The 25,456-nt window shown below is 42.0% G+C and overlaps 2 long non-coding RNA genes across 2 annotated transcripts in view; one reads left to right on the top strand and one right to left on the bottom strand.

The window, feature by feature from the left end:
- Positions 1-25,456, bottom strand: part of LOC148225421 (uncharacterized) — a 65,483-nt gene that overhangs the window by 5,048 nt on the left and 34,979 nt on the right. The gene's annotated exons all lie outside the window — the stretch shown is intronic.
- LOC148225422 (uncharacterized) overlaps positions 1-25,456 on the top strand; it is a 76,331-nt gene that overhangs the window by 20,854 nt on the left and 30,021 nt on the right. Inside the window, exons 2-3 of the long non-coding RNA XR_015807278.1 lie at positions 3,940-4,054; positions 11,500-11,993. This is a non-coding gene — a long non-coding RNA (uncharacterized LOC148225422). The remainder of the gene's footprint in view (positions 1-3,939; positions 4,055-11,499; positions 11,994-25,456) is intronic.

Raw genomic sequence — 25,456 nt, 5'->3', positions numbered from 1 at the left:
TTTTAATTGTTGTTGTTTTTGGTTTTTTTTTCATACATCCACATCAATGATCTATGGTGCTGTTCAAAATCTTAGGAAATTTTGTAGATATGACTTTGTCCAGATTCTCTCTAAAGGTTTCTTAATACAGATAATCTTCTCTGACCCCTGAAACTGAGGAAGTTCATGCTGGGTCACTGGCATGAGAACAGAGAAAGGGTGACCCTACCCTGCTGTGAGGGACTTCACAGCAGCCCTTGCTCTTTGGTGTGCCACTCCAGCTGCTCTGCACTCAGGAATAATCATGGGAGGTCTGTGCTTTGCACTTGCACAAGTGCTTTGCTTGCTTCTCTTTTGGACGTGAACACCACACAAAACTTTAAAATGCACTTGTGAAGGCACAAACACTTAGAAACACACTGCTCCTATAAGAAGGGGAAGGCAAGCAAAATTCATTTTTTGCTGTTGTCAAATAAAGGAAAACAAATTTAAAAAAAATATAAATCTGGGACAAGGAAGAAAGCACACAAAATTTCGCTTCCCCCCATTGTTATAATGAACTAATGGATGAAAATAAAAGAAAATGAATGATGTTAAAATCTAAGACTGTTCCTGTTTCAATAAAATTCCTCCAAAACATTACTCAGAATTAACAGGATGATGCAAAAAGCCAGCCCTAATTTTTGGCGTTAATACCTTCCTCATCAAATCATACATTAGATAATCACACATGGGCTGTTCTTGATAAGATGAAATTTTTGTTAAGAAACCCAAAAAACAATTTAATATTATGAGGACCAGCATAAGTATGGGGAACTAAGATCACTGTTGAAAAGAAGAAGCCAGCTGAGTGGCAAGTACACATGTGATGGGATAGACATTTGGGGGTTTTTTGGACAGGGAAATAGGACCAAGTAGGGGGACTTGCTTGACTGTGGTTAAGAAGCATTTTGAAGACTTGGAGAGAAGCAGTAAGATGAGGATGGCAAGGAGCTGGGGAGAAACAAAACTCTCAGCTGGGCTGTTGGTGACCTGAATGCTCAGGCAGCAGAGATGCAGGGCTAAGTGCCCAGGCTGGTGTAAGCAAATAATGTCACCGTTCTGGGACACAAAGAATTCCTGTTTGGGCTCTTAGAAGGCATCACAGTCTCCTTCATGTCCTAAATTCTCTCCATGTCACTGCCAGAGTAGATTGTCAGGAAACTCTGTAGCCTGGCCAGGTGCTAAAAATTGCTGATCTTGTCTGGGTTGTTTTCAAAGATCTTCAAGTCACCTTGTAAATCTAATTAAATGTTCAGCTTCAAAACTACTTTCCGTTTTCTATTCCATTGCTTCCAGTAAGTCAAGGGTTGAAGTCTGGAAGATGTGTCCATCAAAAGAGATAAGACAGGTAAAACACACTTATGGGCTAGCAAGGCAAAGAGTCAAGGACTTAGGAATGCACAAAGGGAGAAGAGACGAGCATAAATAGACAGACCATCTAAATGCCAATGTGTTAGAGCAGGATAAACAGAGCAGCCAGAAAGCAAGGAGCATCAGAACACTCTGGTCACAGTCTTTTCTCTCTGTGCATGTGCATCACTACTCGGTGGGTATCAAGCTCTCTAAAATAAGTGCTATACGAACCCATTCAAATAACTAGAAATGTAAAAACAACCTGGTTAACTATACTGTAAACTCAGAGTGAATTCATCCTGATGCATGTGCCTGCAATCTGTTTTTACATTAGTGAAAGGAAAGAAAATTCAGTAACCAGTTACTTAAGCAAGCAACCAAGGAAAGGATTTAGGGAGTGACAGGTGATGTCTCAAAGTCAGTAACAGTGTCTGGTAGCTTTATTCATGCTGGTAGCTTCCCTGATAACATAATTGATATATATTTGCTTAGTCCACTAGGATGCACTTATTACCTTTAAGTGTATGCTTAATATGCGGAATAACAATACCTGCAACATTGGAAGGAAGTGGTATGAGTTCACTGGATTAAGAGGCTAAATGTTCCAGCCAGCACACAACAGCAATTGCTCATGTTGTTCTAGGAAGTTTCCAGCATTGCAAGTCCCTTTTCCACTGGGTCAGGTATCACTGGGAATTAACAGACAAGAAAGGGTGTAGCAGCAGCAGGATATTATGCTATCCCACAGATTCTGAGTCAGTATCACTTAAGTGATGTAGGACGTTGGAGTTTGCAGTACTGATGACAAAAGTTTGAGGCATCTAGTGCCAATATAAACCATCCTGTTTTCTACTGACAGCTGCTTTTCTTTATTTCCAGAGAAGCATTTCCAAGACACAAGATTTGTATCTTGCTGCTACATGCCTTCTACACACAGTGCTTAAGAGATAATCCCCAATGCACTGTAGTATATGAAGCAATAAATGGCGGCTGAGATTAATAGACTGAGCAAAGCTGAAGCATTTAATCAATCTGCAAAAAGTACTCATTGCCAGAATACTGCAGGCAAGAGAATTTGTTCCTCATGTACAACAAACCTTGACAGAGAGCAGCAAAATTTCAAGTGAACACTTGAACTGCTGAGCTGCCCTCTTTCATAACAGGACACCTCAGTATGGGATGGAGATGAAGGGACCAACTAAAATCATAATCAAGCAGGAAACGTGCTGACTGAGGAAACGTGGCCAACAGTTTCCATGCTTTGCCTTGAATATATATTGTCCTATTTCTTTGTGCCATGGTGCCCTTATTTAAGATAGAAGAATAAGAACAAGAATTAGAGCCTCTTCCTGGTATGAGGAAGAGCAAAATCCAAGGAGGCTTTGGATTTTATTGATCCAGCCCTACTTGGATACAATTTATAGCAGCTGCCAGACTGCTGCAATTTACATCAGTGCTTTAAAGTTCTTAACTGTGCGTCAGCAGGGATTACTGGAATGAGGCTTCCTCTGACAGACCTTGATGGACAGCTCACAGCATCTAGGTGGGTAAGGAGCTCCTGTCCAACGGGGAGCTCTTGTATGAACACAGAACCTCTGTGTGTCTTACCAGCACAGAGGTTGGTGCTCAGGCTTTCTGACTTCAAAAGTTGTCTGTAGGCCACCAGTTTCCCATACAAACACATCCAGCTTTCACTTGCCTCAGAGGGCATCACACGCCTCTTCCTGGCCTGAGACACCAAAACAATCCATAGAGCTCAGCAAGACCCTCTCAAAACGAATTCATATTTAATTATAATGATTAACATAAAGAAGCAAGCCCTGAAGGGGCATGTTCATCTGTATCCTTACAAAACACGTTTATTTGTACTTTCCAATATCTGATCCAATGGGGAGCTAGAATTTTCACTGCAAACCCAGTTACTTTTTTATTTAAACCTGAAAAAATGAGAAATGCTGGTGCAGGGATTGGATGCTTTGAGAAGAGCTGGTGCTGCATGCCATCTCACACTGGTCTCCTAACTCATTTCTGTTTGCATCTTTTCCCTAGATATGATATTAGATTGGATATTGGGAAAGATTTGTTCACTGAAAGAGCATTGGAACAGGCTGCCTAGAGAAGTGGTGCAGTCACCATCCTTGGAGATGCTAAAAAATATGGAGATGTGGCACTTAGTGATAGAATTTAGTGGTGGACTTGACCATGCTGTGTTGATGGTTGGATTCAATGATCCTAAAGGTCTTTTCTAACCTTAAAGGATTATGTGACTCTAGGGTATTGTGGCCGATTATCCCAGTTTTATGTGTCCCCTATCACAGTCTCTTCCAGCCCTTCTTCATAATTTTCAGGTCAGTGCAAAATCTCTCCAGAAAAATCATACATGGAAGTGGGACTATATCATCAGTGGTCACTCGAAAGTCTTCTCCAGCTGACACTTGCTAAGGTTGTGTGAGAATGCAAATGAAGAAGCAGCCCTGCCTTAAGCTCAGGTGTTTCACAAAGACGATTGACAGATTTGACTGGATCTGAATCAGCTTTCTAATATCAATCTTTTCTACTTCACAGAGAGGAAAAACTAGAAAAGCACAATAAAGAAGGTGGTGGCTGTTCGTTTGTAAGGACTTTGAAAACAACAAACAAACAATAAGCAAAACCAGATTTGCCTTTCCATAAATCCAAGGTAATCTGCTTTTCTCTAGTATCTTTGTAATGAATTCTCATTAGTTTACAGATGGGGTTGTAGCATTTAATTGGATAATGATACATGTCCTCATTTATCTTTCTTCACTCATCTGATGGATGCCTACAGAGTCCTTAAGATATTCTTATTTTTGAACTCCATATGACTGAAATATTTATAAACTTTCAGTCTTCCATATAATGTTGTAAAATCAATTAAGGAATTATTTATTAGAACAATACACTGACTAATATGAACTAGACATTTTTAGAAAATGGACTTTGTGAATTAAATGGGAGGAGAGACTATCTATCTTAAGGCTTTGCTCTGGGTGTATTAAAATAGACTTTATTCTGAGGAGACCCTCCAGATTTTATTCACATCAGCATAAATGTGGAGTAAGCACAGTGCCAAGTAGTTTATGTATCTGTAGAACATGCTCTCCAAAAACATTTCCAAAGCAGGAGGAACTCTGGATGCATTTATCTTTCATGAACGTAGGAAAGTTGGAATAGTTGTGAGTTTTATCTCTTTTGCACAAGAAACACGGGAAAGTCTTTGGGAATTTCCCAGAGCCAATTAATTTAATCAGTCTTTGTCACTCCCAGTTCTGAGCCTTTTAAGGAACTGGTTTGAGCAGTTGTCACTGCTAACTTGAAATGATCTGATGTTACAGTATTATCCTTTCTAATTCCTAAAAATAGTTTAGGACTATAGCCACATTTGAGACATGTATTTTACAGGCTTTCTGAAAGCTCTGTCATCAAAATTTATGCATGTTTCTGTGAGAACTTAAGGGATGGAAAATGTCATGCTACTGTAAAGAAACAGATTTTGACAGTGACAATCCATAACTAATTTGAAGGAATCTTACCAATTAGTTTGAACTCAAGGTTGGCCTGCCTTAAAATTATTTTGCTATGAAAAGAAATGTGCTTTTCTTCATAAAATCACATTTAACCTTTATTCTTTTTTAGAAAAGAACATCAACGACTTTTTCTCAGAAAAGCAGAAAAAGCTATAACACAGTAACCGTTTAAATGCTTTATATCTGAAGTGCTGTTACACGAAGAGCTGTCCATGTGGAGAAAACAAATTAGCAAATGTGAATCCATTCTAATTCTTTATTCTGTTATCAAAAAAGCAGTTTAGATAAGACTGTACCCCTATTTCTAGAGTACTATTGACTCCACTTATTACTTTGCAGATATTAATGAAAAAAATTCCAAAGTAAACCACATCATGTACTTTTGGCATGTGATCCATAAAAAAGTGTAGAAGGGGGAAACTACTATTCCTATTGACTTCACTGGTGAGGGAAATAATATATGTTAAAGGGTAGATACTAGTGTCACAACTGAGATCATTCAGTCCTTTTCCATGCATTTAAAGGACAGCATGGCCTTCTGACAAAGACATTTTCTGTTTTCTTTAAACTTTACTTAAATACATACAGCAAGAGAAGTGGATTTCATACTGACATATGTAGAAATCGACAACACAGTAAAAGAAGTGTGAAACTCACTGCAGCCAGAATAATGACTTTTTATTCTGACTACATATTAACACTTTTCTGCCTACTTTGCAGAAGATATAAAATACCAGGTACAGGGTTACTCAGGCACCAGAGCTCTTTCCCAGTTAGCTGCCTTTATTAATTCCATAAACCAAGAGCATGTCTCATTCTGTGCTACTGCAGGCAATTTTCGATAGGGATTTGCTCTGACACTCTAATGGCAACTTTTAAACAATCAAAACACATTTTTCAGTTCTTTTCAGGTATATACATATGACCATCTAATTGCTCCATGAAGAGCTTTTTGTAATCTAAACTTTCCCCAGCTTGAGGGCCTTTCTTTTTGACCTACTATTTTCTGAGACTGAATAATTCCCTTCTTTCATTTGTGCTGTCTGTTTGAAAGTATTTATAAAGCCTGCTTGCTTCTCTCTTGAGTATTTGCTATGCTAGATAGTACAAAATTTGTCTCATACGTCCTCCATGTAATACAAATTTCTTTTATGGGTGCTTGTGATTTAACGTCAGCTGGCAACTCAGCCCCACAGAGCTGCTCACTCAGTCCCCTACCAGCACTATGGGGTGGAGAATCAGGAGGGTAAAAGTTAGAAAAGTCTTAAAAGCCATATGCACAAGCAAAACAGAACAAGGAATTAATTCACCTCTTCCCATGGGCAGGCAGGTGTTCAGCCAGCCTCAGGGAAGCAGGGCTCCATCACATGTGAGAGTGACTCAGGAAGAGAAAAACCATAACCCCAAATGTCCCCACCTTCCTTCTTCCTCCAGCTCTATATGCTGAGCATGATGCCATATGGTGTGGGATATCCCTTTGGTCTGTTGGGGTCACCTGTCCTGGCTGTGTCCCCTCCAAACTGCCTGCTCACTGGTGGAGTGGTGTGAGGAACAGAAAAAGCCTTGACACTGTGCAAGCCCTGCTTAGCAACAGCTAAAATATCTCTGTGTTATCAACCCCACTTCCAGCACAAAGCCAAAGTATAGCTCATACCAGTTACTGTGAAGAAAATTAACTGTATGCCAGCCAAAACAAGCACTAAAGCCTAAAATCCTATTTGTTGCCCTGGACCATATTTTTTGTTTATTTTTATCAGTGCACTGACTTTTATGCTGTGTGGATTAGAAGTGCCCATAATTCCAGGTGCAGCTGCTACCTGAGCCATGCACAATCATCTAAACTCAAGATTTGCACATAATCCTCCTCTTTGATATATAACCAAAAATACCTTTGAACTTTATGGCAGTGGAGCTGCACTGCAAATTTTATTTGGTTTCTTACTATTCAAGGGGAACCTATTGATAAAGGAATAGGCTGCACAGCTGCACAAGGAACCATGCTCATAGCTCTTCTCCTGCTGGGGGACTTCAACAATTTCAACATGTGGGAAGGAAGCACAGTAAGCTATAGGAAATCCAGCAGACTCCTGGAATGCAGGGAGGATGACTTCCTAAGCCAGGTAATAGACAGCCCTACCAGAGGGGATGTGATACTGGATCTCATGGTCACCAACACAAGAGAACCACTTGGGCACATCAAGATTGGAGTCAGCCTGTGCTGCAGTGATCACAAACTGGTGGAGTTTCAGTACTGACGGATAGGGATCAGACAAAGAGTCAGGACCCTGAACTTCAGGAAAGCAAAAGTCCAGCTCTTCAGGAGTTAGTCAATAGGTACCCCTGGGAAACTGCCCTCAGTGAAAAGGAGCAGATCAGAGCTGGCAGCTCCTTAAAAATGCTTTCCCATAGAGCACAAGAGCCAGCAATCCCCAGATGTAAGAAATCACGGAAGGAATACAAGAGACCAGCATAATTGATTTGGGACTTGCTGGTCAGGCTAAAGGGCAAGAAGAAAATGCACAGATAGGGGAGGCAGGCACAAGCATCCTGGAATGAGTAAAGGAATGTTGCTCAGTTGTATAGGGGTGGGGTTAGGAAGGCCCAGGTGCAGCTGGAGCCGAAATTGACAAGGGATACACAGAGTAGAAGAGCTTCTACAGGTATGTCAGAAAAGGAAGATTGGAGGAGGTTACACACACACAGAGACAGAGAAACAATGCTGGTAACAGTGAATGAGGAGAAGGCAACGTTTTTGCTTCTGTCTTCACTGGCAACCTCTCTTCCCACACCTCTTACCCTCCCTGGAGGGTGCTGCAAGGGAAGATCAGGTTTGGAAGCCACAGAGGAATTTGAAGATCCATGGATCTATGAGACTTGATGAGATGTATCCCAGAGTTTTGAGGGAATTGGCTGACATACTTGCCAAGCCACTCTCCATGATGTGTGAAAAGTCATGGCAGTCAAGTGAAGTCCCAGGTGACTGGAAAAAGGGAGATATTGTACCTTGAGAGCCCTGGGAATTAGCAACCTGTCATCCTCACTTCTGCAGCTGGGAAGATCACAGAACAGATCCACCCAGAAGCTATACCAAGGCACATGAAAGACAGGTCCCTTCCAGCCCAAGCTATGATTCTATGAAAAATATCACAATAGGGAAGATGATCAGCCTTGGCCTCCATATATGCAATGTATATACTTTTTCTAACTATTCTGTCTCTGGTACTTCCTGCAAACCTTGCACTGAGATCCAGGCCTTTCCAGAACTGGAGAGCAGCAGCTATTTCTCCACTTACCCCATCTACATCTGCAAACTCTGCAGAGAACAAACCAGGCATTTCTGAATAAAGTATTTCCAATGAGCATGACTGGAAATTATGTTAAAAGTGTCCCAACATTTGCACACCATATTAGAAAGGCTATAATTCATCCACCAATTAAAAATATTTTACCAGGCTTTTAGAAAGGAAGCCATGTTTTACTCACTGCAGAGAGATTTCTTCCCCCAAATGACAGCAGAATGGGCACCAATACAGGAAAATTCTCACAAGCATCTTTCCTACACTTTAACCACTAAGGGTGTTACTCTGGGATTTTTTTTTCATTGTTGTTGTAAGGCATTCTAACTACCTGCATATTTTCAAACCATGGAAATGTAAAGAGACATAAGATTTTTCACTGCTGGCTGACTGGGAGATTAATCTGTTCCCCTCAGCCACTAAGCAGGGTTTCTATAAGTCTATAAGAGCCTTTACCTCCGTGTCACTGCAGTTGTTTCCACAGAACCCTTTCTTTCATAGAATCCTTTCTGGATTTACAAACCACTGCTTGCAGGGCAGGCATGCCTACCTGTCTCAACAGACCTCCAGTGCTTCTGGCTCTCCAGTAGCTATTTAATCTTCAGGAACTCAGGAGATAGGAATTGAGCTGTTTCAGAGCAGATTCCCCCCGAAACTGTCTTTGTTGATCTTATTATTGCGTGCTAAGGTCCAAGGATCCTTTACAGCCCAGCCAGAGATTTCTGCAATATGCACAGGCTCAGCTCAGTGCCCTCTGTAACACAGAGGCACAGGGAACAGAACTACATGATAAATTATTGATATTTGTTACTGGTACTGTGTTTATGAGGCTGCTCCCAATCCCTTTACAGTCTGCTACTGGTACAAACCAAGCCTGCTGCTATTATCTTTGTCAGTCCAGAGAAGGTGCAACACCACCAGTCAGTTTTTCTAAACCACTGGGGCAAAAGGATGGATATTAAATCTGTCTCCATCCAGGGATGGATGGTGGTATTTTACAGTCTGCTGCAGCCATGTAGGTGATGGTGTTAAAAGATTTCCCTCTATACTGAAGAGGGGAGAGCTACAGCTACAAATAGTAGCTGAGGCAAACAGGTCCAATTAAAAAGTAATTCAGTGAGGAATAAAACTCCAAGACTTACTAAGTTTCCATTTTGGTAAAAGAAAAAAAATATAACCTCCAAATATATCAGATCTACTTAGATTATTTCATTATGAGTAATTAGGATACACTGGCAAAGCAGACCAAGCCTTTATTAGCTGAAGCAGCAGTTTGGCAGTGGCTGGAGTTTTATTGCTCATTGATTAAGCAATAGATACAAGCTGAACCAGTAGCCTCATGTGAAGGGTATTAGAGCTGAATGCCTGGCAGATTTGTGTGAAGACTTATAGCCACGGGACAGATAGATCTATATATATTGCCCAGGGTAAAGCTGCATGAATGACTCTGAAAAGAGAGGGTTGCTGCATCATGGCAAATAATTGTTAATTTATTTTAGCGTGAAATCTTTTTACACCTCACATAAAACAAGCCACTTTTGTGGGAGGGTTTGTTCAAGAATATTCCTTTTCAGTGCGATGATGGCGTTAAGTGCTGCCTTTTGTCTGGAAAAATGGACAGTCATTCAGTGAACTTTGGAGGAAAACCTTTCCTTTCTTTGCTAATTCCTGCTCTGGCAGTAATATCGAGTAGGGACCTGAGGAAACATCTTGCCATGGGTGCTGACACCCAGTCCTGCTCCCACCAGCTGTACAGCACCTAGAGAGAAGCTCTGAAAAATCTAGTCCTGCTATCCTCAGATGTCGTCCTTGCCCCACTGCCTAGAAATAGCATTTTTGTAGAGGAGCTGGAAGAAGAAAGCCTTTGTTCCTGGTCTGGTACAGGCGTACTTGTTTAAATCTCTGATGAAGATGAATTTTCAGTGATATATCTGCTCTGGCATTGCGGTGGCTGAGGTACAAACATTTTATTGCTGACACTGCTGTGAGAAAACTAATCTGCAAAATAGAGCATCCTAAGCCACAGCAGCTCTTTGCCTCTGGGAACGTGAGTCAGGGTGCTTAGATTGCACTGGTTTCTATTAATTGCCTGCTTAGCTCCAAAGAGCCAGACATGTCTATCTCATTTAAAATTACATTTTTACAAACTTAAAATAGAATAAAATATAGGTTATAACAAGAGTTACCTAAATAACTCATTGGACTTCATTTCCCTCTGTTGCACTGTGATGTGAGAATGAAATGATGGAACCACATATATAAAAGAGCCTCTCCTGAACATTCCTCTTGCCCAACATTCAGACCTTGTATTTGACATGAATGTCAAGGTCTTTACTGAACAAATTTTGCCCAAAAAGTTCAGGTTCTGTCTTGCACAAGCATAAAATTAAAGTATAATTAACACTTCATAAACTAGTAAGTTTACACTGTGTCCTACTTTTTTTTCTAAAAAAGCCAGGAAAGTAAATATCCATTTGGATGTAAAAGTGGGTTTGAGATAGCTACAGGAGAGATTTCCTGGACAGACAGAGGCATCTTCTTCATTTGTGGTCAGTTAATATTCCTTTCCTATAAACACCATAGATGGGGTCAGCTATAGCAGCAAACAGTTACTGAAATCTGCTTTGTTTTTCAGAGAATGTGTGATCCTGGTCAGGACTTTTATTTCATGCTGCAAGAGTAGCCTGGATGGAAGCTGACTGGGGAGGTAGAAGCAGATACTTTCTCCAGTTCCAATTTGTTGGTTATTTCATGGCAATCAGCAAATCCCATTTTGCCTTATGATTTCATAGTGAAATTTTCCTTGAGTAGAGCCTAATCTCTGCTTGACTGTAATGAATGACCTGTGCAAACACAGGCAGAAGAACTTTACACTGCAAGAAAGAGCATCCCATGAGCTGTTAAGAGATGCAGTTGTTGAACTCAAACACTGGAAGCAATTTTTAAATGCCCAAAGATGGGTTATTCAAGCTTTAAAAGTTTCACTACAGTGTGGCATAGTCACTGAGTGTTGCAGTGTGGTGTGAAAATGCAGAACATTTCCCTGCAACAATCCCATCTCCTGGGCTGAACAGAGGCTCTCCAGTGCACTTGTTTTACAGCAATTTAGAGACTGAGCCCGAGAGCAGCACAAGCTCTGTTTAATTTTATTTCCTGAAGGCACAGACTGAAACAATATTAGAAACAGACTGCACTGGCCTGTAGAAAACTCACAGTGTTGGATTTATTTTTTTTTTTTCCACTGCTTGCCAAAGCCTCTGACATCAACTTTACCCCAACAGGGAGCCAGAGGAAGGAGAGGGAGTTGCAATGGCAGATGGCAACCCACAAGGAGGCGAGAACTGCATACTGCACTTTGGCACTCCGTGACAAGGACAACTTTACAGTAACCTAGTTTGCTTATAAATTGAATGAGGATTATTTGCTATCCCTCCCCCTTACCCCCATGTTCGGTCAGATCACTGCAAGACAGGCAAAAAAATATCTAATTAATTAATTGACTTAGCTCTGGCGAGCTGTATTTCTAATACTGGGAGAGAGAATACATAAGAGAACTGATTTTAATGCAGTTAAGCCAGACATTGTGTAATTTCAGGCTTTGATACTATTTCAATGGATAGATGAGTTGGGGGACAAATTTGCCTACCCAGTAAAGCAGCAGTGAGTTTCTCTCTTACCTGGCCTGAATGCCCCAGAAATCTGCAGAAATTCAACATAAGTTTTGCTATGTTTTCTGCCTGTCTTTGCCTTCAAACAAAATGGAGACAGACAACAGGTAAGGCAAAAGAAATTTTACTTTCTTGGTGTTTTCTGAAAAAGGTTCTCCTGTCTACTTCTAGCCATTAAAATTAACTTGCTATCTAAATGGATCTTGTCTAAATTAATTGTGCTGTCTCTGTGCAGTGTTTCCCCAAGGAATGCACTGAAATACTGTTCTGTCTTTGCCTGTTCTTGGCTGATTGAGATATTAATTAATTATATGAATAAGCCTAGGAAAATAAAAGTAGGTTTCTCTTTTAATTCATGTGAATACTGGACCTAATGCCTCATACATGGTGTTTGGCAGCAATCACTTTGCTGTATGACCCTGTTCACTACTCTATAGTGCCCTTGTTGGGTGGGGCAGATTCGAAGAAGAAAGTGAGTTGTGCAGGGAGAGGAGACCCCTGCCTGGTGTTGGGCACCACAGCTGTGCAAGAATAGTGCTCTGACAGACACAGGTACCCTCTCAGATCCCAGCCACAGGGCTGCCATGTAACTGAAATCTTTTGTCATGCAGCAATCCCACTGTTTTGGGATTTATTTTGCTCAGTTTTGCATGAGTCAGTCAGGCTGTGCTTGGTGCACAAATGGTGTGTCCTCGCTCTGTGCTCAGGGCTCACTCATTGGAATCACAGAGTCACAGAATCATGTAGTTTGGAAAAGACCTCCAAGATCATCGAGTCCAGCCATTAACCCAACACTCTTGTTTTATCTTCTTTTTTTTGCCAGGGTTGGTATTAAATGTGCAAGATGGTATTTCTTGTTCAGACTCAGATGTTAAATATTCCTTATCTATATTACAGTTTCACAAACTGTGAGTTCTACAGCACTTCAAGCTAACAAACTAAAAATGGAGACATATCTCTCTCTCTACAAGGCCTTTTAAGGGTAAATTGTCCAATTAAGAAATGACACCTAAATTATTTTTGCTTTTAACCCAATAACCAACCACCCGTGGCCTGCAATGCAGACTTTTTTATCCAATTACACAAAATCACCTAAACCTATGCAGAAGATGGTGAAGTAGAAGGAAACCTCTACCCTAAAACCTCCATCTTGCTTTATATATATTCTAAAACCTTAAATTCTAAGTTTTCCACCATATGATATTACACACTTCTATTCAAACTACTCACCCATAATCCCAGTTCTATTATTCAATTTTGGAGGCCTTCTCCATGGCCTCAGGTCAAATGCAGTGTTCTCTTGGGGTCAGTGCCTGTCAGCACAGAAAGTCTAAAATTCTCAGTGACCAGGGTTCCAACATGGCACCACACTGTTCACCACTAAACCATGACCCTGAGTGACACAGGTACAACTTTTTAAAATGTTTCCAGCACTGGTGACTCCAGGGCTTTCCTGAGCAGCCTGTTCCAGGGCTTGAAAACCCTTTTGGTGAAGAAATTTTTCCTGTATCCAATCTAAATCTAAACCCCCTCTGGCACAACTGAAGGCCATTTTCTTCTGCCCCATTGCTTGTTATTTGCAAGAGTTGGGTGATTATTCAGGGACAGCTTCCCTGCCCTACCTGACATAGCTCTATCCTGGGAGTGTAGGAGTGTGGCAGAAAGCCTTTGGACAAGCAGGGAACCTAAGAGTATGAGATATTGCTTTTTTTGAAACTCCTGAAAAATCAGAACCCCTTTCCTGATCTATCAAATGGAAACATGAATGCTCTACAGTGTGAACATATTCTTTATGATTGAAGTGGACATGACAGCGCTGTTTTCTCCTTGGTTGGCAGTTGTTTGCTCACTTTATGAAGCTTCTGTATGATTTTTAGCTACAAGGAAGAGTTTCCTTGCTGGCACTTTTATTCTTCCCATGGTGTGGAAAGCAAAACCCTGCAACTTGCATCAAAACTGAGGGGAAGTTGAACGTACATTTTCTCTGCCATTAGCTTACTTAGAATGTTATATATCTGCATATAAAATCATAAATAGTTTAGTTGGAACAAGAAACAAGTACTTAGTGTTGTTTAAGAATGCTAAAATTGCAGACTTCAGAGTTGCAGTAGCTGTTTTATGCTGCTCACTAGTAAATGCTTTACACTCCTGTAATATGCCTGTCTCTGGTGTGCCTATTAAAAAGAAAATTATTTAAACATTTGAGAAACAGAACTTAATTTGTAATTTAGCTTTGACCTGTAACATTTACATTTCAAAATTCAGACTTGATTTGAAAATAACTATATTCCAGTAAAGTAGGTGTTAAAATTGCTTCTATAGTCGGTCCAAAACTTTCTCTCTGTATGCTCTGTGAAATTGTGTAATTCATATTCAGATGACCATACTGAGAAAGGTTCAAGTGTTTGCTTCCCAGAACACGAGGAATTCTTTAAGACACGGCTGTGATTTACCAAGTCCCTTGATTTCCTGTCACAGAACTGGTGGAGCCCTGTGCTTGAGGGAGAGAAGTAGGATTGTCTGTGGCACCTGAATGTCTTGGAAACACTCAGGCTCTGTTGTTGGCTTCTCTGAATTGAATGCAGAGCAGTTAATTCACTTCGATGCTGTGTAGCTATCTCCTTGCTTTGCAGAGTCATTTTGCTTGAAATGATGAATAATGCCTGGGTAGTGTAAATTTCCTGGGGGCCTTAGCAGATGCTATAAACTCTGCCAGCAGTATTGAGGCATTTGGAAAACTCTTTTCTTTCCATACTTTACACTACAAGAACTTCAGCACTTGATTGCAAAGGAGTTTGCCTTGAGAGACGGCAAATTTCAGAAGACACACAGATAGAACAGAAGTTTTTAAAGTTTTAGTAAAGAAGTTCTAATAAAGACTGCTGAGATTGATGAACAGGAAGGACATTCTCCTGTCTGCAGTCTATACAAGATAAAAACAGATTCACATCAGCATTAGCATTCAATATAAATTTTTCCTATGCCCTCTACTGACTGTGTCAGGGAGATCCTTCTTTTGAACCAGACACCCCATACCCCATAAGCAGCACTTATTTTTGTGAAGAGCAAAACCATATTAAAGCCCTGATAACCCTGAAACTTTGCTTAGGAGTGCTGTAATTAGAGCTTGTGTCTCTTTACCTTGAGCTTCAAACCTGCTTAGCAAACCTGGAGGCTTGGCTCTAAACCCAGGATTCATGCTAAGATGCTGTGCTAGCTACACTCTTGGATTTGTCAAAAAGATCTGACCAACTCTCATAGGAAACCAGAAACAAGAAGGAAAAATTTGGCCAAATTCCTATATCCAAATATTTTTACAGCATGAGAAATTGAACTAATAATGCTTCTGTCTGGTTAACAGCTGTCAAAGGATGAAAAATAAGCTACTGGGAATGTAGTCAATCACTCACTCCTTTTAATGTGGTGTGAAATCCATAAAGGCATTTATACTGAATCTTAATGTGTTTTACAGAAAAATCACTGGTAGCTGTGTTGAAGAGATGCCAATTTTTAACAAGCAGCGTCTGGTGCTTTCCGGGCCACTCCACGCATGTGCATTCTGTAGGGAGCGATGAGCTTGCACTCTGCTCGCTTCTGAGAATGCATATTTAGTAACATCCCCTCTCTTCCCCCTCTGCTTGAGGTGGGTCACCAGGGCACAAGCTTCATTCACAAAAGAACATCCGAGCTTCATCTGGTTCCTCTCTGGTGGTGACTGCAGTTTTCATCCACGTGCAGCACGGCAGCTCCTCTCCTGCACCCCACAGGCACGGAGGCACACGGGGACACAACCATGACAAGTCCTACTGATTTCCCAAGCCTGTTATTCTAAGGCAGCAGAGAGGGTGACTGCTGTTCACAGGCTGTGGCCCTCCCCTGTGTGCTGTATTCTTTGACCAGCGGGCAGTGCTGACACTGCCTTGCATGACACAATGGGATGTTAATGTGCGTGAAGAGCTCGGTGTTGAACCACACACAGAACAGCCTATATATAGCCAGAGGTGGCAGCTTTCTGAATCAGGATGGCTATTTTTGTGACCCATAGCACTGAGGAATGAAGAATGCAGTGGCTGTGCACAGAGAATGCATGGCTCAGGTTGTTGAAGGATTTGTGTTTCCCTCTGGCCCTGCTCTTCACTGGGGTTTATTGGATGGATACAGCTGGATACAGCTGCATACAGCTGTGATGGTCACGGTCTGAGGCATCTTCCTCACCCTGCCCCAGAGGAGATATACTGTATCAGGTGGTGCTAATGCATGGGCTAAAGGCCCCTTTGGTCACCCTCCTTCTCTGGCTCATCAGGCCCATGGCAGGGTTTAGGCTGGGGAGTGCTGGGTGGCTGCAGGGATGATCACCGTGCCCAAAGCACGAAAGGAGAGCCAGCCCTGAGGCTTCCTGCTGTGGTTTCAGGTGAAAGCACCTTGTGAGATGTAACTTGTAACATTCCCTTCTTCATATCTCCACCATCAGCTCATCCGACCCCTAAAACCAGGCTGGCCACTAAAGACTGGTCTCGAAGGCAGTTTTATGCTATGTAGGTCTGCAGTCCTGGGGACCTGAATACATGATGGCTCATTTCCCCTAAACTTGCAACCAGTTGAACCTGGCTGCCCTTTCTTCATAACACTGACTCGTTCTGTGGTCTGAGGATCACCTTTTATGTTCAATCCAGGCAAAGCTTTTACTTAATATTATAAAAAGACAGGAACGGAAACAAAAAAGTATCCTGTCTATAAACTGGCATACAACTGCCATGCATGAGAATGGTAAAATAATGGAAATATACAGAACAGTCTTGCTGTTTTCTTTTCTGTTTGTTACCTTTACTTAATGATCTGTAGCGATGAGCAGTTACTGTTCCTAAAACAAACATTTACTCAGTTTCATGTGTCTTTCACACGAGTTAAGGCTCTTGTCCACACTTTCTCATAGCTACAGAGTCCAAATTATACAAGTCAGGCCAATAGAGATCCTTAGAGGTGGGATTGCACTCAAAATATCTTCCTACTGTCTTGTCATATTGAACTCTCCTTTCCAAACTGGGATGTGCACAGGCATAGTCATAACAGGTCAGTCCAAAATAGAAAGAAAGTGCCTCAGGATGGCTGTAGGGCGAGCAGTGGTGTTATGGTTCCTGTCCAGCCTGATGCCATCAGTATACTAAAAACTGTGGTTTCAGCTGAGCTCCTTTCAGACATTAGTTCAGAGTGCAAAAACCATCCAGCAGAATCAGGATCTGTGGAGGAAGTGACCAGGGCTGCATGAGAATGGTGGTTATCTCCTTTTTAAAAAAAAAATTTAAAAAAAGATTGCCTGTGAGGCAAACACACACAATACAGCTGTCTGCAGCCTGCTAGGCCAGGGAACAAATTAGGAGCATTGGACTTCCAGTCCCTTGGCTCTCAGAAATGTATGTCATTTATTTCATTTTCTGAATGATTTCTGAATTTATTTACTTTGTAGCATGCAACTAGTACTAAATGCATCATACCAAACCAACACTCATGCTTTCTTTGCTCTATTTATTAATTTTCCTCTTTTAGCAGATCAACTCCCAGCCTCCAGAAATTGCATCTTATGGTAACATCATGTATTAGGGAAGTACAAAATTTGGAGGCTTTCCTAATATGCCCCTGCATTCCAGTGTGCTGCTCTTTTATTCAACTAAACATATTATGGCCTTGTGCTTCTCTCTTTCACCAATGACAGAAAGGAGACATAATTTTTTCATTAAGATAATACCTTGTAAAATATTATTTTTCCTACTGAACAACAAGTACCTTGAGCTTCCACTGAACTCAGTAGTGATGAGGGATGCTTATGAAACTAAGCCTGAATTCTCAGCTAAGTGGAGCATTTGGGATTTATTTCAGTCCCACTGAAATCAGTGGGACATAAATATAATTTCAAACAAACATTTGAGCGCTTTGCCAAATGCAGTTATAATGCTGAACATAGGTCTCAACAAGAAACTGTTTTCTATTTCTTACCGTGATAACATATTTTGACACACTATTATAGTACCAAGTCAGCCATATCATCTTTAACACATTACAACCAAGAGAGAAGTCAGCCTGCTGCACTAAAATTCCTGAATAGGAATCATCTTTGAGTAGTATTTCTGAAAATCAGCAACACCCATTTTTATATGAAAAGTACAATGCCTCTATGTCCCAAGAAGTCTTTCACTTGTATGTCTCCAAGGAAGCTCAGGCAGGAGTTAGGCAGCCAGTGAAGAGGCCAGGTGCACAGACTTCAGACAGATGTTTTGCCTATGAGTGGAGCAGGCAGAATTACATGTGAGATGCCCATTAGCTGTCCTAGTGTGTGAGCATGCCTGAGGAGTACAGGAGCTCACTGAGGCACCACAAAATCTCCTGCAGACTGCTATGGCTTTGTCCAGAAGGTTTGTAGAGCCACATCTATCTTCCCCCAAATAGATCCTTTTGGTATTTGCTTTTTACTATTTTTAGTGTATGGTTTCATTTTTACATAACTTGGATCTTGTTATGCATTGCATTGTTACAGCTACAGGGCTGAATATTTCCTGCAGTTACTTTTGTATTTTCAATTTTTGGAATTTGGAATTTTGGAATCTGAATAATTCCTTAGAGCATTCGTGGTAATAAATCTTTGTCTAATTGATAGTTACTCCCCTCAAATTTAGATACTAAAGCAGCTGCTGTTCTAGAAATGACTGAACGTTGTGTTGTGATGGTTACAAATTTGTGGAATTCATAGAACTGCAGAGTGGTTTGTGTTGGAAGGAGCCTAAAAGATCACCTAGTTCCAACTCTTCTGCCATGGGCACCTTCCACTAGACCAGCTTGTTCAAAGCTCCATCCAACCTGGCCTTGACTACTTCCAGGAATGGGGCATCCACCACTTTTCTGGGAAACCTGTTCCAGTGTCTCACTACCCCCATTCAGAAGTAAAGAATTTCTTCATAATACCCAATCTAAACCTATCCTCTCTCAGTTGAAAGCCATTTCCCCTTATCCTTTCCCTACTTGTCCTACTGCTTGTTATTTGGCAGATGACACAACTCCCAGCTGGCTCCTTTCAGGCAGTTGTGGGCAGTCATCGGGTCCCCTCTGAGCCTCCTTTTCTCCAGGCTGTACAGCCCCAGTCCCTTCAGCTCCTTGGCACAGGACCTGAGCTCCAGACTCCACAGCTTTGTTGCCCTTCCCTGGACACCTCAGTTCTTCTGTCCCTGCTTTTGACACCTCCACCTTTCCCCAGGCAGCCCCTCCCTAGGAGGGTCCCTGGGGAGCGGGGAGGGGAAGGGAAGGGAAGGGAAGGGAAGGGAAGGGAAGGGAAGGGAAGGGAAGGGAAGGGAAGGGAAAGGGGCTCACCGCTCCGATGCTTTGCCCTTGTTACCAGGAGAGGGAGCAGGTCCCTGCACATCCCCCTGGGCTTTTGTTCCACCTCTTGACAGGCTCGCAGAGCTCCACCGTGAGCTTCTAAACTGCGGGGTCGGAGGAGGGTTTCGCTTCAGACTTTCTCACACAGGCACACAAGCGGCTTTTAAACAGTTTTCCATGGCTGTACAGCTTTGCACCTGTGAGTCATTAGACACAGTCCTGCCACCCTCACTCATAATCACGAGTTTCACAAAGAATTCCCTGGAACCTGGGTGTTTCCTTCTATTAAAAAAAAAAAAAAATAAAAAGGAGAATTCTTGGAATTAAAGAAGACAGGAGTAGGCTGTCCAGGGCATGTGAAGGAGAAGTGTTACACATCTTTAGTTTCAGCAAGTGGAAGATGATGCACTCAATTCAGGAATGAAAGAAAGAAAGAGTTACAGGAACGCATTTGCAAGACTGTGGAAAAAATAGCACCCTGTTTATTGAAAAATAAGATTTTTCAATAAAATTATGAAGACATCTGAGTTCAAATAATGCAGCAATAAATACCTGTGCTGCTTTCTGTGGTAGCAAATGCTGTGTTGTATGACACCAACTGAACACTGAACACAGCTTTACACATTGCACAGTATATCCTTTTCCTTTTGGATGTGAGGGTTAAAAAGCTTTCTTTTCCAGATTCTAGAAATAGAATTGCACAGAAGACATGTATCTAAAATGGAAGCTGTTATGGCTGGCAATGCTCCCACATGTGCAGACAGGCCTGTGGTCACTCTGGTCAAGTAATGCTTCATCACACACTGCAAAATAATATTGGGAGAGACACTAAGGACCTCTTGAACTTAGACAACTGCATGAGCCCACAATGCTTCATGCATTCATTGTTACCTGCCTGGGGGAGTAAGTTGTCTCTATGTTGCCTGTGTGCCATGTAAAAGCCTGTGTTTGCATGGTTACCGTTTCTTTTAGCCTCATAATCAGTTAAATAAGCTGGAAAATGCTAGTGTTATCATGCATCTTTTATATCTTGTGACAGAGACAATTTCATCTGCAAGCACAGACTATGACTAGGAGTCAAGAGGAGGCAGCTCCACTCCTACCTTTTGTGCTCTTGGGAAACTCATCCAACACCAAGAAACTGCAGGAGCAGCTCCAGCAGTGCTACATGACCACCCTCACTCAGGAGTGTTGTGTTCTCTAAAAACCAGCTGTTTTCCACAGCAAGCCATGAAATGAGACCTCCTGATGTCCCAGGCCACCTCAGACAAGTCAGACAGCACTGCAAGGGTATGCAAATGGAAAGCCTTCCACCTCACTGCTGTGATTTTCTATCAATATATTGCCAGTTTTCTCACAGCTCTTTGGTTATGCCTCTGCACATGGACTTGAATCTTCAGAAACCTTTGCAAGATCTGCCAAACCTAGTGACTGTGAGGATATCTGCACAGCTTTTTGTAGGGTGACATGCTCTGAGCTGAATGAAGATAATATTGTATTTGCCACGCCTGTAGAAATAAAAGGAACCTCAAGAAATGCCATGAGTCAATCCCAGTGCTTAGAAACCAGAGATAAACAAAAAGTAAAGTGGCTGCTACTGAAATAGATGCTCATGTAATGATCGTTTAAAGGAAGCTTTGGGTTTTCTTCTTAACAAACTTAAAACTGGTACAGAGTTGAAGTGGTGGTACTCACCCTGCCATTTCTGCCTACATCTGCATCCTGTGTTCATCTGTCTGACTTCCCAGTTTCACAGAAATTTGTGCCTGGGGATGAGAGAAGAAGACCCCACCTGGGTGCCAGCTGCTCTTCCTCAGCAAACTGGAGACAAATTTTCCCGAGCCAATGCTCAGCTCCTCAGTGCAGTGCCCTTTTCCTCTGTGGAAGACAGGATGGCAAGGGAAGGGGCTGCAAACATCTTTCTTAAAATCAGCAATTGGCTTAATTTCCTGGTTTAATGCTACTGTTGGAAAGGAAAATCAAAGCTGGGTATTAAAGAAGTGTCAGCAAGCAAATGTGTTAAATGGTGCCCTAAGTCTGTGAATGCAGTGGGTGAGCAGAACCTGTTTATAAACTGCAGTGACTGTGATGCCTGGAGATGACTTCATGCCTGAAGAACTCCTGTAACCTTTTTCAATCGATGCTTTTCTTTTTTCTCTCACATAAATGTCACATAAGGACATACACTGCACTACATGAATGTCAGAGATAACTGCCCAGCTATTGTGCTTCTTTTTATTTCCCTTTTCTCTCAAAAGTGAGGCTTTCATTTTTTTCTGCAAATAAACAAAAATGAGATTTGATGACAAAAATCTAATCATCAATCAAGTCTTTCTTTACCAGTAAGATTTTTCAGAAGAGATGATAAGCAGACATACAAGTGTAGCTTTTTGCTGTGATGATCACAGAGGAGTATAATGAAGATTAATCATCACTTTATCAAACTAAATCCATTTTTTAAAGCACCTCAATTAAATAGCAGCTTAGATTCTGCAGAAGTGGCTGAGCCAAAGACGTGCCTTTGGGATGTGCTGGCCTCTTCTCTTCCCTGAAAGGCTCTGCCTTCTCCTTCCTCAGCCATGCCCGTGCCTGCCTGGCTCTGCTACATCACACTACAGCTGCTCCAGGCTCTGTGCCCCTCCAGCCTCTCTCCTGTCTTTATTCCACACCCTGGGCATCTTTTTGCCACGTTCCCACATCCCAGCAGGGACTTGCTGCACCCAGGGCACCCAGCATCTAATCCCTCTAAAGAGTCTCACAAATCCAAATATGTATTGGTGCTATCAGCTAAAAATCTACCCTGGTTTAGGAAGATGGATTGATTCTGAAGCTCTGAATTTCAAGGCCACAAAATCTTTCTGCACCAGTGAGACTGAACACCATTCACATGTAGGTTGGTGGAGTTCAGATGCCTTTCTCCTTGAGGCCTCTGTTTGCCCACCACTGAAGGAGCAGAAAGGCTCTTGTTTGCCCTTTGCTGGTAGCTGTCCCCGAGCATCTGCTGTGACCCTGCCAGGGCAGGGATCCAGAGGGAAGCCTTAGAGGCTCTTCCTGTGCTCTTCCCACCAAAGCCCATGGGATGCCTTCCTGAAATAAACATCTTTTTACTGCTGGTGGGATATTTTGGTCTGCTTGCTCCTGTTTTGCTCTGAAATAATTTCTCCAGCAACAGCTGAGCCTGGACGTATTTGGAGATTTGCCTAACTGAGAACTGACTAAAAAAAATGCAGATTTTGGCCTTAATGTTTTTCTACATCTAATAGATCATTTAATTAATTCATATTTCTCTCTCTGTCTCTGATAATATACTGCAACAGAACACTTGAAAATAAAAAAGCATAAGGTGCTCTGAGGGATTTCTAGGCCTCCTGATATGGCCATTTTCAAGATAATATTAGGAGACAATAGAAAGCATAATCATTAACTACCTGGTAGTGATGTCAGACCTTCTGTTCTCGTGGGTTAATGTATGATTCAATCAGCACAAATGGAGGTCTTCAGTATGCCCTTTTGCTGGGATTAAATTCTGGTTACATTTTGACATCCGTACAGATTTCAAACAAATCCAGTGATCTATATGCATAATATGGTAATTGTGATAAACTGAAAAAGATACTGATAATTATATGTGGTGAAAATGGCTAATGCTGATGACCTGATATTTATTTATTGTTAGTTGTTTTATTAGCTTTTTTGCTGTTAATCAGTGAAATTGTGAAATGCTAATAATAAAACTCCTCCTGGCTTAAATCTTACCTATGCCTTATCTTAAGATACACAGAGAAAGTAAAAATGAAATGTATAGTGTTTTACATTGCAAATGTAGCACAGCTGGCTGGAATTTTTGGCGTGATATATGTGCAGATACAGCACAAACCAGCCAAAATCAGCACAAAGCCCAGAGTAACATACATTGCAGACAAACAATGAGCCATCACTTTACACTGTGACTCCAAGGCCCCTGAAAATTACTGTGTTTTACCCTACAGTTTCATTTCTTTAGTCGACCCGTTCATGAAATATGCTTTATTAAATGAGTACTGATTTCTATTAGCAGTGCTCCAGAAAGCAGCAGAAAAGCTGCACCCTGTGTGTGAATTTGCTTTGTTTTACTGCTGGTTTTATCTATATCAAAATATGGTTCATGCCTGAGCACCAAAATATAGTTCTGGAGGTCTGCAGCCAGAGATCCTGCCCAGAGCTCCCTTGGCACTGATCTGCTGGACTCCCACCCGCCATGGGCTGAGAAATCCACTCACTGCAGGCTGTCTTTGCTGCTCTGGCTAATTGTGGTGTAGATGGTCGTCAGCAGGACTTAAAGAAAGAGCATCAGTGCCATTTTCCTAGGTTAGTGGTGTACAGGCAGATAACAAGTTGTGGTCACTTTTGACAAGGATCAGAGGTGAAGCAGTGACCTGGAAGTGTAAAGGCAATGTGCCCTATTACCAGCCCACATCTGACTGCTGCCTTGTGAGCAAGGGGAAAGCAGATGTCTTATTAGCTGCCGTCCTTAAGGCTTTTGTCATCATGTCAACTTTGAAATAACACACACTGTGCAGGGACACACACACACACACACACACAAACCCACCCCAAATGAACTGCCAGGCAGTTTAAATGCAGCAAGGAAAGACACCAGTGTTTAGAAGAAGCAAAATGCAAAATTGCATAGAAATATATTTTTCAGCTTTGTGGACAATGAGGAGGTAAGGCTTGCACTCAGTTATCACGAATTACTGTGATATTTAACAGTGCATTGTACTTTCATTAAGCATGGAATAATACAAGCAAGCTGCAAAAAAAATTAGGGGCAATGCTTTACACCTGCAAATTTTTAAGTTGTAATGTTAGTGTAAAGCCTACCTGACAAGTAAGCTATCCTCTCTCCCAAAATCGAATTTAATTGATGCTTTAGAAATGTGGATGTCCCTATAGATGTCTCACGTGGCTACTTAAAAAATATTCTTCATATCACTGAAAATCACTCTTTTAAACCAAGGGAATACTGGGGTGAGATACCTTTCTCTTCTGCCAATAAGAAGGAAGGCAGGTGAAGCAGAAGCTGGCACTGAGCTGGTCTCAGGCTCTCCTGGAGCCATGTGTATTCCAAAGCTGAAGAGACACTCACCCAGCTGATGACAGAGCAGCCAGGGCCCAACAAGGGCTGCTGGCTCCACCACAGGGGTGACAAGCTGGAGGATGAAAACAACCACAGCATGGGCTGCACCCTCAGCAGTGGAGTGCAGGCCCACAGCGTCTGGCCGTGTTGGGCAGAGCCAGATCCATTTGACAGCACCAGAGAGGGCAAGTGGAGAGTCTGGCTTGGAGTCCAGCTGGGAAGATCTGGGCACCTTGTGTGGCCTTTGCCAATTTCTTTCACCTGCAGAAGATGCTGTGTTCATGCTGCTGTGTATGATGCTGAGGTTGACAGTTTTTGGGACAGTTGTTCTTCTGGCTTCAGACAGGGGGTGGCTATGTGTGCTCTGGGAGGAAAAGCTGTGAGCAAGGAAGGAAATTAATGATAGAGCTGTTCTGGGATCAGACTTAACGCTGCTGTGCCTTGGTAGAAGTGCAAGGCAGGAGGTAGAGCAGCCCAGTGTTGACATCAGACTGGGAGGCCCTGCCAGCAGGGTGAGGACTGGGATATTATATGAAGGCATAATACATGAGCACAAGGAGCAGTGGGGTAGAAATGGAAATTCATCTAACAGCAAAGGGAGAGTCTCTGTGTTTTGGTATTAATCATGGAAATGTCTTTGAGTTCATCAGCTGTGAATGACAGAGGTGGATTAAGTCTTGGTTTTATTAGTCACAAGGTGACAATGAGCCATTGAGATGTGTTGGCTGTGAAGATAAAAAGGGTGACCACAAAATCTATTAAGCAAGGTACTTCCTACAGAGAGCAAGGCTTATTAATGCTATTGCAGAAATCTCTGGAGAGATCTCGTCCCTTCTGCCTTGTAGCAGTCACTCTCAGCCAGGAAAGCCATGGCCAGCCTGGAGCAGAGTCAAAGGTGATGGCTGGGGGCAGTCACTCTCCTGTGAGGGAATACGCTCAAGAGTAATTAGCTCTGCAGAAGACTGTAGAGCTTGTATTATTGCTCTTCATAAGTAATTCAGAAGAGTTAGTAGCAGGAAGGGAAATGGGCCATTTATGTTAAGCTAAAGAGCAGTTTTGGCACGAGAATCAGTGGTGTGGGAGGCT

This window comes from Sturnus vulgaris, chromosome 1, assembly GCF_052056855.1.
Source record: "Sturnus vulgaris isolate bStuVul1 chromosome 1, bStuVul1.hap1, whole genome shotgun sequence".
Taxonomy (NCBI): Eukaryota; Metazoa; Chordata; class Aves; order Passeriformes; family Sturnidae; genus Sturnus; species Sturnus vulgaris.
This window is presented reverse-complemented; position numbering and strand designations above follow the sequence as displayed.